The 13,302-nt window shown below is 40.1% G+C and overlaps 1 protein-coding gene across 2 annotated transcripts in view; it reads right to left on the bottom strand.

The window, feature by feature from the left end:
- Window positions 1–10,334, bottom strand: part of peli1b (pellino E3 ubiquitin protein ligase 1b) — a 37,210-nt gene extending 26,876 nt beyond the window's left edge. Inside the window, exon 1 of one of the 2 annotated variants that reach the window (XM_004076996.5) lies at window positions 9,976–10,334. The gene's annotated coding sequence lies outside the window, so the exon portion shown is untranslated. The remainder of the gene's footprint in view (window positions 1–9,975) is intronic. The other variant, XM_011484182.4, reaches the window with a different exon arrangement.
- Between the last annotated feature and the right edge of the window lie 2,968 nt (window positions 10,335–13,302).

Below are 13,302 nucleotides of genomic sequence, written 5' to 3'. Positions count from 1 at the left end.
ATACTTGACTGCTGAATCAAAAGCTCGCTTTGAGGTTACAAGCAAGGCTCAGTTTTCAAAGCTTGCAAATACACACACCAAACACAAAACGCTACACAACAAACACTTGACACTGCGGATAAAAAGGATTGTAAAGAATGGTAAAGCCAGGTCCGTGGCCTACAACAGGTTTTCCAAGTGTGTGGTTGTCTCTCATAAACTTTCCAACACCAAGCAGAATTGTTTTTCAATTGGATTAAGGAATGGAGAATAAGGTGGAAAGAAAACTAATAAAAATAGGTGGTTTGTGTTGAACCATGAGTCTGATGAGCAGACTTTTGTGAACAGTGACGTTATCCCTGCATCAACAAAAACTGTATCTCTGTCATTTTCTTGTTGTATGTCCGTATGATTGAGGTCAAAGTGAACCTGTTGAGTTGGAGGTTGACTTTTTGACCCACTTCCCTCATGGTCATTCCACAAACCAATGCATGGTCAAATAACTGTGGCTTGGATCCCATCAAAAACTCTTGTCCTTAATCGGGGTCCAAATTTTGGACTGGGTTCAAGTCTTTGTGCAGGTCTAGGTCTTGGTGTGGATTCAGGTCTTGGTGTGGGTCTGGGTCTTAGTCTGACGTGCCTTGCTCTGTTATCAGTCTTTTAAAAGTCGCTCAGTTGTTTCAAAATTGTCCTTATATTTTCTGCAGCTGATTTGCAAGAAGTGTCTACAATTTTGACCAGTAGTGTGTTAATGGTGATCACTGTGTTGGAACAGAGTTTAGGTTTTGCCTCTTTGTGTTAACATTTTGATTTGATTTGATTTGATTCATTGATTTATTTCAAGCATTGTAGTCAAAGCAATAAAGAAATTACACATATTTATCAAACTCATTACAGAAATGTTGAAATGCATAGTTTAAAAAGACAAAAATAAAACAAAACAAAAAAGTAACTTAAATCACATTTGCTTACCGTAAATAAATATAGAGATAATTAACTAAAGTTAAGTAGAGCTTGATTTATTGCTTGCATCTTGTGTGTTGTGAATGCCAACAATGTTTTGAAAGTGAGAACCTCTTCAGCTAAGAGTAGACCCAGAGTTTTGTGCAATTGCAAATTATTATTGTTATTGCAAATTGTGCAATAACTGCAAATTGTGTTAGGTTCAGTGATATTTTAGAGACTGGTTTAAAGAATCGCACTTAGTATTTAAGCAACTGGGGAAAACTGCAATAAAAGAGATAACAATTATTTGCATTTATGAAAGCCAAAAAGTCACAACTGATTTACATCAACCTTCTGGGAAAACAGCGGCTTTGATCTTCACAGGTATCAGCTGTGAGAAAAGTGCAGCCGTTACCTGGAAATGTCCTGGAAAAGCATGTACGAACATTTCCAGGGATCTCAGCTTCACCTGACCAGCTTTCTTAGTAGGCTTTGGTTCCAGGACAAAACCCACAGCACGTCAGTCCTCGCCTGCTTCTGCAGCTCCTCCACAGAGGACTATATATATTTTATAGGTAGTTTAGAATTACACCAGATGCCTCACTTAAAGACCCACTCTGATGGAAATCCTGTTTTTGTTGTTTTTAACGTGTTCTTGAGAATTTTTTTTCTCTTTTCCGGTTCCGGGTTTTATCGATATCTTATGATTTTTAATTCTGTCTGATAAAAACTGGGAACCGGATATTGATAAATCATGTAATAAAATGGTTATAGTATAACGGGGTGGGATTATATAAGTTCGCTTCCTTCCACTCCCTTTCAATCAATATTTATTAATGTCTAATTATCCTAAGTATGATTAGTTACTGTATGAATGTATAACTGATGTTTATATTGCTGTTGTGTATTATTTCTACTTAATTGCTTGAAATAAACGATTTCAAATCAAAAATCAAAAACTGATGGAGGACATATATTGAGAAAATTAGGCAAAAAATTCAATTTCAAAATATTTCTTTATTCAAATCGTTGTGTATCAGGAGCAGACAAAAATTTCTGATTGTAAAAAAGAGCTTATTTCTGAAGTAGTAAATACGCTGGGAGGGCTACAAGTTCCCTGCTCCACTCCATTCTGATGCATTCACTTGTAGATGACAAGATCCATGTACATTTTTGTTTTTCTCGTCTGAGCTGGAATCTGGCTCAAAACTGTATGACTGAATAGCTACAATATTGCTCGCCATTTTTGTTGCACCAGTTCAGGTTGTGAGGGGCTGTAAACTAGCAGCAGATCATGTAAAAAGAGAGCTGCTGTTCTTGATCTCAGCATCAGTGGACATTTAACAGGCAGGCATGGAAACGGGCAGTTTTAGGGCAAAATGCCAGAACTATTCTCTAGCGTCTTTAACTAAACCCCAACCTAAGCTTTCTTTATCTGAGAGGCTAAAGACATCAGATCCATGACATTTCTGCCACTTTTCAGAATTGGGAACTGCTGGTCTTGGAAAATCAAAAATCATTCTTCTATAGGAGCAGAAAATAGTTTGTTTGATAAGCTTCCTGCTGATCTGCCCACTTCAAGACAAACCGAGGAGCTCCTCTGTCTGCTGCTTTACGAGGGGAGCTGATCACAGGAGGGTGGTGGTAGTGGAGGGTATTCGGATTACAGCCGTATTAATAATTCAGATTGGTGTTCGCACACATGCAACAAACACAGCATCAGCACACACTTCACCAAGGCCTTGGACGCTCATGCAGACAGACACAATAAGAGCCTGAGGGACTTCCCTGAGCCGAGCTGAGGTCGGAGGACAGAGAAGGTCGAGCCACCAACACCCAATGAGGGTTTGGAAAAGGGATAAATAAATGAGAGCGGCTGCACTTTGCTGTAAACATGGTCGTTCCCATAACAGTGAGTGCTTACACAGTCGGGTGTCATCGCTGAGGGCGAGCACGGCAGAAAACTTGACCTTGATGAAAGCACACGACAACCGAGAAGAGATCATTTCAACCAGAAGATATGAAACCAGATAATAGATCTCAAATAGCAGAATTCACAAACAGAAACAAATTGCTGGTATGTTTCAGTCTACTCATGGAGTAAACTTTCCAGAAGCAAACAACCAAGAGGAGTCCAAAAAACATGAGCACGACTCATCCAGGAGGAAATCCAGGATGCAGAAGATGGAAAGAAGTGCAGAATTCACTTTAATTTTTTCGCCCAAACTCTGCGCACTGCACAAGACCCGTTAGTACTGTACTAGTGACAAATGCATGATCCTTGTGCACAGCTCGACTGTTAGGTTACGGACACACCACAAATGTGACACACATTCAAAAATTGGCTCAATGCAGTTTCTAGAAGGTGCATTTAACCCATGGGGTTCACCCTGGACAAACAGGAAGGGGCTTCTTCTTTTCTTTTTCTACATGTCCACCTACAGTTGGAAGAGGTTTAGTAGGAAATTTCAAAGCAGTGCAAATCTTGTGAATCTTGCTCCAGGCTTTTTCTTCCCCAGCTCTATTCTGATATATGAATATACTCGGTGTCATAGAATTTCGGCTGGGCACAACCCGTAATTATTAATTAGTCCTCCATGATCAATTTTCCAACGATTGGCACTTCCGTGAATTAAAAAAGACCGCATCCATGCTTCACTACCTAATCAGAGTCCCTGATTGTTTAAAGTTTGACCCAGTTAAACTTTCATCGCGCGTTTAATGGCGCGATGAAATAGAGTCCAAAAACAGTTGCAGACATTTGCGTAGTTACGCAAGTGGTCCCTTGAACGTTAGTTGCCGATGGTGGTGTGAACATAGCTTTAAAAATTAGGAAATTTGATAATCAGAGTGTAGTTTGTGTCAGCATCCTATGGGGACTTAGGTATCACCTGCGCACCATGTGCATGTAGCACTGCGCGGAGGAAGTAAGGAGCCAATACTAACACCTTACTAAAGACTAGAATGTATCATAATGGCACTCTACGACAGCATCACCCGTCATAATTGCACGCCATAATTGCATGTAACTTACATTATCCTTAAAAATACTTCACGATACCCTTACCACTCACAATAATTGTGCATTCTATTTTCATGATGTCCCTTGAAGTTCCTCACGGCCATATAATCCTCAAGGGAACTACAGTACACACCTCCTCTCTACAACCTTCCAGGGGCCGGGCGGCCCAAAAGCCTGCAGGATCAACGTGTCAACCCCTGTACGGGTTCATGTAAATAAGACATAAGGTCGGAGTTCAGGTGAGAAAGACTCCTTGGTCAAAAATTTATGCTGTGAAGAGTTGAATGGGAAAAGACACCACTAAGCAAAATAACACAAAGAAACATCTGCATTATCCACCAAAACCTTTGGACAAATAGTTGAGGGAGGATGCCTGCAGCTCCTCACTACCCTAGCAGATATTTTTTAAAACGTTTTCATGATTCTTGCTTCTTCAAATTCATAGACACACGTTACCGTACTTTCCTATTTGAATGTTTTCAGTCTTGATGAGGCCGGGGCAGTTCTCCAGCAGAGGACCCGATGGTACATCTGCTCAGATGTTTGTAATAATTCGTCTCTTCTTGTCTAAATGAAAGTGAGCTGGTGGAGCAGCAGGATTTTTTTGGCTCTACTTCCAGCTCCTTCCTGACATCCTCAAAGTCCAAACATTCACGGAAAAAAAACACTTTGGAGGCTGTTTAATTTGATGTTCCAGAAATCAGCTTTTATGCACTTGAGGACAACATGACTTTTTCATAGATTTTCCACATGGATCGCCTCTCCTGCATTAACACACACAGCAGCACTTACTGGTGAAGCATCAACAAGTTACACCCAAACATGTGCACGTGTGAGGAGTAATGTGCACGAGACAGGAAGGTCTGGGAGGCAGACGGGAAATGGTTATCAAAGATGATCAGAGGGGCTTTGATAGTTCCTTTAAAAAGTGTGTGAGCGTGCACGTGTGCGTGTGCATGTTTATGTGTCTGATCAGCAGTTTTTGAACAAACTCTGTTGAGAGGAAACCACATGTTCCACATTTCTGGATGCGTGTCATGTTCTCTGCATGAAAGCTCAACAGTTCTCCCCTCAAAAGCCGAGACTTTCTGAGACTCTTAGGCGGCGCAGAGGAACTGAACATGGACACACCTCAAGCTAAGCCATGAGACGTGAAACATGAGTTCAGTTGGAACGACTGCTATCTCTCCTTTGTCCAGTTTGTTACATAAGAAACTACAGTCAGGATGATCTCTCTCAATCAACTAGTTTCAGCAAAACAGAATACACTCACTTAGGGTGGGTTTGACCAATCAGAACGTCTGTTCACCATGAAGTCCAAGGTACCGGTAAATGTAAAAATTCTTCTGCATATTTGACCCTTTCCAACAACTATGTTGCAAATTAAATCCAAGATTTTAGTATTTTGATGTAAAAAATTAGAGAACTACAGTTCATTCTGGGAAATTTAAAGATACTTGATTAATTGGCCACAAACAACGAGATTTTCAACGTTATCCACCCTTATTGGGTACCAGCCAAGCAACACTTCCAGTTCTTCTGTTTCTTTGTAAATTGTCTGTTACCAGTGTAAAGACATTTAGATGACAAACACATCGACACTGACAAGGAGGTCACTGGCATGCACACACAATCACAAACATTTATTTCCTGGACAAGCTCTGACATCACACCCAGAGTTTTGCATAGCGAAGCCCAAAGTGGAGGGTTTTCTTGACTGGAGTTTGTTATGCCCAAAAGTGCAGATAGGGTGGCAAAAGTGAAAGAATTTACAAATTTACGAGTTCCACTTACATGTTGTTAAAAAAAAACAACCAAACCACAAATCATTCACAACCTTGAGCTATAAGAAAATCTAAACACTGGTCCAAAAAAAGACAGTCCCCCACACCGTATTAGTAAAAAGCAACAAACATCCACTTGAACCCTTGATTGTGTATAAGAACTGGACTGAGTGACCTCTGCCCCCTTTAGAAAAAAACAGCCATTACTTAGTCATTATGTTCGTCATGTTCTGATACCTTCTTGCTATTTTTTCTCTTCGCAAATTATTCAAGTTATAAACTGATCAATCAAGTGTCTCAATAAAAGTATGTGGTCCTGCGTCAAACATGTGAAAGGTTTGATTAACTGATTCTCTCGAGCCCGCTTTCTAGTGGTAGGGGTGTTGACTTCCAACAAGCTCACTCCTGATTGGTGAGAGTGGCTGCCATAGAAATATTGACTGTAGAATTGTATGTGAAAGGGTGTGTAAATGGGTCTGTGACTGTGAAGAGCTTTGGGCTTTAAAGAAGGTAAAAAAAAAAAAAACTCTTTACATGCCATTTACCATAAATGTTGTGTACTTATATCTGCCATTTATAAAGTCAATTTTGAGACTTTGAAATAAATCCTGCGATGCCCCTTAAAGTCCCACTTTGATCATCTTTTAATCTATTTTCAAATCACCCCCTGTGGTCTTTTAATTATGGTTATGCTTTTTTTAGCCAAAATTAAAAAAAAAAAAACTGTCATTTCCTAGAATATAGTTTCTGCAGAGCGGCAGGAGCCTCCCTTCCCTCTCCCCGTGCTGAGAGATCTCAATTTACCAGGGGTGCCCGAATCCAGGCCTCGAGGGCCGGTGTCCTACATGTTTTACACCCATTCTGCCATTGAAGCTCTTTCTTGGCTAAACACACCTGATCCAGGTAATCAACAGCAGATAAAACATGATTTATGGAAAACCAGCAGGAATCTGGCCCTTGAGGCTTGGATTTGGGGACCCCTGATTTACACTCTCTGCTGCTAGTTTACAGACTTTCATAATCCAGATTCTAGCTCAGACGAGGAAAACAAATACGTACATGGATCTAGTCTACGAGGATGTATCAAAATACAGCATAGCTGGGAGCTTGTGGCCCGCCCAGCAGATTTTCTACATCACAAATACAATCTTTTTCTAACTGCTTTTTTTTTGTCTGATGATGTCCTCCATCATCAGAAAAACCTCACAAGAACATGTTAAAAACACCCAAAGCTCAATTATTATCAGAATGGGTCTTTAAAGTCTAAATTCCTTTAGATTCGGTCACAGCTATACTGTATTCTGCGATAAACAGACTGGTTACTCAAACGCATCATGAATCTGAAGCAAAGCTGCAGTAAAACAGGCAGAAGATAAATACTTCTGCTGCTACAGAATCACATTAAATTACAGAAATATCACGCTTTTGAGTAGTTAACTCCAGCTTTTGAATAAAAAAAAGCATCACTCTACATTTTTAAATGTTTATCTGAGTCTGCATGATGTAAAAACAGAAGAAAAATGTTTTCTGTTATCCATTAATGCTACTGCTTTATCCAGAAAGAGACTCAGGAACCTTTCAGCCGGAACAGGAGTGGTGAGGGCGGAAAGGGCGTTTAACCACTGACAGAAAATCACCGTTTGCATGGGAAGTCAACACACAAAGGTGTTTTTTTCCATAGTAGTAAAAATGTGCCGGGACGAGCTGAAGCTTGTTGAAGATGCTGAACTCTGAAAAATGTTTGTTTCTTCCATTTTTTTTTGGTATTACCTGTTGAATAAAACCCACTCTGTGCGTGGTGGAGATGTAGGAAGAGGAAAGGAATAAGACTGACCAAAAGAGTTTGAAAGAATCTGAACTGACGTCAGGAAAATCTGGTTTTTTAGGCTCCAAACTAAAACTGAAAAAACTTTTGAAGCCTGAAGCAACGTTACGGAAAGTTAGTGGTGGTTTTGAGCACCCCCCCCCCCCCCCCCTTAAATTCCCTATATTGCAGAAACAAGGCCATAAAAACGTGCCCACCATCTGACCCACTTTCCATGACACAAGTAATCTCCTGTACAAACTTCAGCCTGTTTACTGGCCCAGCAAACAGTAAAGCTGGTCAGGGAGCCCAAGCTCCTCAAAGCTGCAGCTCAGCCTGCAGACGCTGACACCCGCCGGGCTGTCCCTGCCAACCCTACGGCGCGGCCACGTGTATGGATTTACTGCAAACACGCCAAGCCCTCTCCCGTGATGTTTTCATCTGAGGGCTCTGAAAGGACGCAGACGGATGCTCCTGGTTTGATTATTTCCTGTGATGAAAGGAGGTTTCGCACACTTAGCTCAGTCCTCACAGCCTCCCTGCCACTCAGTATGTCTCACGTTGTCATGGTAACCCAAAGAGATGCTTTTGACTACCTTAACATGTGTTTACATAAATGTATGTTAGGAGGCAGCTTATTGGGTGGCAGAGATGTGAGGTACTGCAACTAAAGCTGGAAAATGTAACATTATTTTCCTTAAATTGAACAAGGAGGAACATTTATGAAGTCTCCTTGAAATGGTTCTCAAACATGAGGAACTTTTAGAACATTACTCGAACCTGCAGAAACATAACCAATTTTTTTTTGTCGAGAAAACACACCCTGAAGTGTGCACACGGCGTGAGCAACACCTGCTCTTCCCAGTTACACAACCACCGCCATGGGACGACTTCACAAGTGGAGCTTTTGGGCGTGGGAACTCTGAGGAGTCTGCACAATACTCCCACCACCTTCTGCCCACACAGCTGATAAGTGCTTCATCGTCTCATCACGCGAGTGTGGATCAAACACTGACCCCGAAACCTTTTTAGCTTTTTCCTGCGACACGTTTTGATTTGCTTACAAAAGTCAAACCCTGACAACAAAAATACAGGCGCAAATGTCGCCTCTCAACCTGGATTCTGAGCACCTCAGCAGGTTGTACTTTCATGCTGATGAAGATGAACATACAGAGATAAAGAGGCTTTAAACAGCACACATCATCTACCAGTTATCAACGACTAGTTTAGGGGTCTGCAACCTGAGGATCTGGAGCTGCATCTGGCTCTATAACCCCTCCATTGTGCATCCTTGGTTAAAGAAAAATAAAAAGGTTTTCATTTTAACAAATAACTTATTCAATTCATTCACAAATGGGTGAAAGACAAAACTGCACAAGTTAAACCAAAACATTTTGTCATATTTTTCTGCACTGCGTACGACAGAAAATTAATTGGAGGCCAGTAATTACAACCAGAATCAAGGTACAGGATTATAAGACAGATTTTGTATTTTTGAACAAATTTAAGGGTTTTTTAGTTTGCCTTATGGTTCAAAAAATATGGTGAGACTCATTTAATTAGCTCTGATTTAATTTTAGTTTTTTTACATTTAAACATTTCTGTCTGACATGCACCACAAACAGTAAAATAAAATGGGTTAATTTTTTTTCACTGCTGACTTGGGACGTTTTTTTTAAAGGAACCTCTTATTTTGACTTTTTTCTCTTTATGTGTATTTATGGCAAAAAGCAAAGTATTTTATTTCTATTTTTCTAGTGACAATAATTTGAATAAAAATCTGTGTCTCATTTTTCTAAAGACTTTGAGACTCTTGCTGGGTTGTCATTGAGAAATCAACCTGAATGGTTCTTTAAGGGTTGAAGGTTGCAGACCCCTGGATTGGTTAGTAATGCATGGAGGCAGCCAGATCTGTCTGTCCCTTTAAGTTCTTTAAGCCTGCTGGTTCAAATTCTGAGGTCACACCCTAATCCACAGCCACTTAACCGTGAAGTCCTGCAGGAAAATCTTCAGGGGTCTTCATATTTGCTACCAGCTCTTGAACTTAGAGGAGAAAGTGAAAGAGGTGAAGGTGTGTAGGTCGTAATGACAGGAGTCCGTGTCTTATTCCCTCGTGACAGGTCAGGATGGATGATGGTGGAGGTGGTAGCGGTGGGGAGGAATACCTGCAGCTTTTAAAGCAGCAGAGCATCAGACTGACATCAGCTTTTATGCCCACGGATGGATCTCCCGGCTGCGACGACAAGCAGGTGCACGCGGCCGTGCGGCAACATCTGACACAAACATCTGCTGCTCCGCGCGGCTCGGCCGGTAACGAGGCCGCCTGAAATCCGCTGACAGGACAAAGCGGCTGACCCTCACTGACGGAGGGGCACGGCGTGCCGATGAGAGCGCCCCATCATGGAAGCAGAGGGGCTGGGAGGCTGCGAACGTAAACTCACCGCGGTACAGATGCTCGTTTCGGTCCCCGCGCGCCCGTGGCTCCTGATGATCCAGCAGCTACTCCAACTGCTGCGGCAGCTAGCTAAACGTCCCGCCGGCGCACACACGCACGCAGACACACACAAAAAGAATTCCCGTTAATTCCCAAAACCGTATCCCGGGACTAAAAAAAATAAAATTCAAAAATAAGGAGGCCACGTGAAGGCCTGGCGTATAGAAAAGCAGACACAAGATCCAAAGGCTCGCGGGGAGATAAAATAAAACGTTGTTTTAAGTCACGGAGTCTCCCTCCGCGCGCGAGGCGCTCCTTTGTTGTGAGCATCTCAACGTAAACACTAGCAGAGGGGGCACGAGCAACGAGGTGACGTAGAGCACGCCGGGAGTTGGAGTGTCGATTCCAATGTCCATCATTTGCCTACAAATGCATTTAAAAACTATCGGATAAGTCAAACTTTTCTTTGTATTTCGTAAAAATACTGGGCATAATTGAGTTGTGTTCGTGACCTAACATAATTTTTGATTTAGAGAACTCCCATCACTTTTACAGATTTTGAGCTCCATGTTGTTGATAAATTACGATGTCAAACCCATGTTATTTTGTTAAATTTTATGTTCATCATCATTTCGACACCCGACCATTGCTGTTGAAAATATTTCGAGGATAAAAAAAATAAAAAGATAAAGTAACTGACGTGTTTTATGAAAATACATCTGTGGTTACAGTAACATTTCATTGTGTTATTTATTTCTAGTCGAGACAACCGATTGTCCAAAATCCGAGTTTAGTGTCACCACGCGAATGCAACACACACAAACGCACTACTGGGCAGTTGAGAGTGTTTTAGATCGAGTGCATGAAGAACTAAACTTAAACTTTTCTATAATTATCGTTTTAGGCCTAAAACTAATTCAAAATTGAAACAAAAAAGAATAAATAAAATAAAATTTGAAAAAATTTGAGATTACAAATAATCAATACCTATGTCAATACTAAATCAAAAGCTCCATACAGGCAAGGCTTTAATCAGTTTTGAAGCTAATATTGTTATATACTATTCCAAAAGCACAATTAACACTATTAGCTATGACAAATTTAAAGATTTAACCACTTCTTGTAGTGCTCTTATTTTGTAAAAATTATTTGTAAAACGCTACATTTAGCAGTTCAGATAAAACCAAAACAGACTGATACAACATTGAAAAGAAATGTTCCAATTATAATCAAATTGTTATGAATAAGTGAAAAAAACGTACTGTGTTTAAAAATCATTCAATTCAATCATCTGTGTATAAACTGCGAATGAACAGCCATAGCAGGTTCTTAAATGCCTTCAAAGGTCAGATTAGTAAAATACTTTTAAAAAAAGTCGATATTTGTTGTGTGTTCGAAACTGAGCCTTCAGAAACATAAAGTTTTCTGCTGCTTGATATTTAAAAAAAAACATCTGTTGGTCTCTGCTGCACCACCTAAATCACAGATCAATGAGACTTCTCGTCTGCTGCACCTGGATAAAAAACTGTGGGACTGGTGGCGTGCACGACACCTCTGTGCTTCCCAAACAGCTCACATACTGGCAGTGTTTGCAAGCTCAATCTGGACAGATCTCCCTGAAGTGAAACGGGCTGTCTGTGTTGCGTCCATTTTTATCTCCATCTCCAGAGTGCTGCATGCGCTCCTCCTGCACGTGCGCTGCAGTTCACAAGGAACTTTGTTTTGGCAACCGCAGCTCTGTGGCAGTGCAAAATGTCAGATGTTTACAGAAACGAACAGACTTCTTTTATGAGTGAGGAGATTTTTAATTTTAATATCACACTTGCCAACATTTGTTTTTGGTTGCATTCCTCCAGCTTTGCAGGAGCAATAACAAAACTTTTTTTATGTTATTATCCTAAATGTTTGGTAAGTCATTTTTGACTTGCATGAATTACAGCATGTTTATATAAGACGAACATAATGATAAAAACAGGAAATCCTGAATACATTAAGACAACAGCAGAATAAGATAAGAGATTTTAACAGAATAAAGATTTTTTTGGAAAATAACTTACCTAAATGTCCTAATTCTTTATCTGGACTAGTTTAATTAGACTACATTTTTAGAATTATATGTCCATTTCAAAGTTTCAAAGGGGCTACACAGTTGTGTAGTGGTTGGCGCTCTTACCTCACAGGGAGAAGGTCCTGGTTTGAAGTCTGCGTGGCTTTTCTCCAGGGTTTCCTCCCACAATCTAAAAACATGCTTCATGGGTTAATTTGTGGTTTTATTTGCCCCTCTGTGTGCATTCTAGTGTGTGGCCTGCAACAGAAAGGTGACCTTTTCAGGGCGTACACCCGCCTTCATCCAACAGTAGCTGGGTTGACTCAAGGAACCCTAAGGGGTTTTCAGTAAGTTCTGAAATGAACGGATGCATTATTTTTTAATTAATATTATGGGTAAATAAACCTCTAAAATTTTACTCTAAGTTTGATTGAAATATCTCTCGTAATTGAACATCTTCACCAAAAAAACAAGCCGGCTTTGAACATGATGAGAAAGTGCATTTTTCGAAGTTTTTGCTCTAGAATCAAATTGAAATCTTTAACGTTGTAACCCCTCAGAAGAGAAACTTGTTGTCCAGATGCTGTAGGATAATGATTAAAATATTTGAAGAAGCAATGCTGCAGACACAGCATTATACAGCCTCCTCTGCAAACTTCAAAGGGAAAATCAAAGGGAGGTTTTGTGATGCTAAAGTGAATACCTACCTGACTGCAAAAGGGAAAAATGGAACAAACATCCAGCCTGCCATGAAAATAAACTCACCGACTGGAGACTGAAGAAGATTGTGGTTTAAAAAAAATGTCTCTGATTGATTATATTTTTCTTTGCCTTTTCACATTAATTCAAATATTGAATTCATTGAACACAAAGGTTGAAGTCATTCACAGACCACTGGCCTGAATGCAAATAGGAATTTTAACTTTTCCACACTCCAAAAATTGAAACTACAAAGTATTTGTTTCACAAGAAATATTCCATTTTCTGTTTTACAAGAAAAGTACTCTTTTCAAGAAAGTTTTTAATGGCAAAATAAGCTTAGTTTGAGAAAAAATGTCTTTGTAACTGGACTTTTTCCTTAAAACAAGAATTTTTGGTAAGACAACTTTTCTTACCCCATTGGTAGATTTGTAGTCATTTAAAGAAAATCTGCCAATAGGATAAGAATTTTTGATTTATTTCTAAGGGGCCTGTTTTTGTAGTGCACTCTTTAGGGATTTAATATGGAAAAAAATGTAATAAACAGTAAACTTTATGATAGACCATTCCATTATTGGCTGCATAAAC

The sequence above is a fragment of the Oryzias latipes genome, chromosome 15 (genome assembly GCF_053564925.1).
Source record: "Oryzias latipes strain Hd-rR chromosome 15, Olatipes_Hd-rR_3.1".
In the NCBI taxonomy this organism is placed as follows: Eukaryota; Metazoa; Chordata; class Actinopteri; order Beloniformes; family Adrianichthyidae; genus Oryzias; species Oryzias latipes.
The sequence above is the reverse complement of the archived record's forward strand: the minus strand, read 5'-3'. Positions and strand labels throughout refer to the sequence as shown.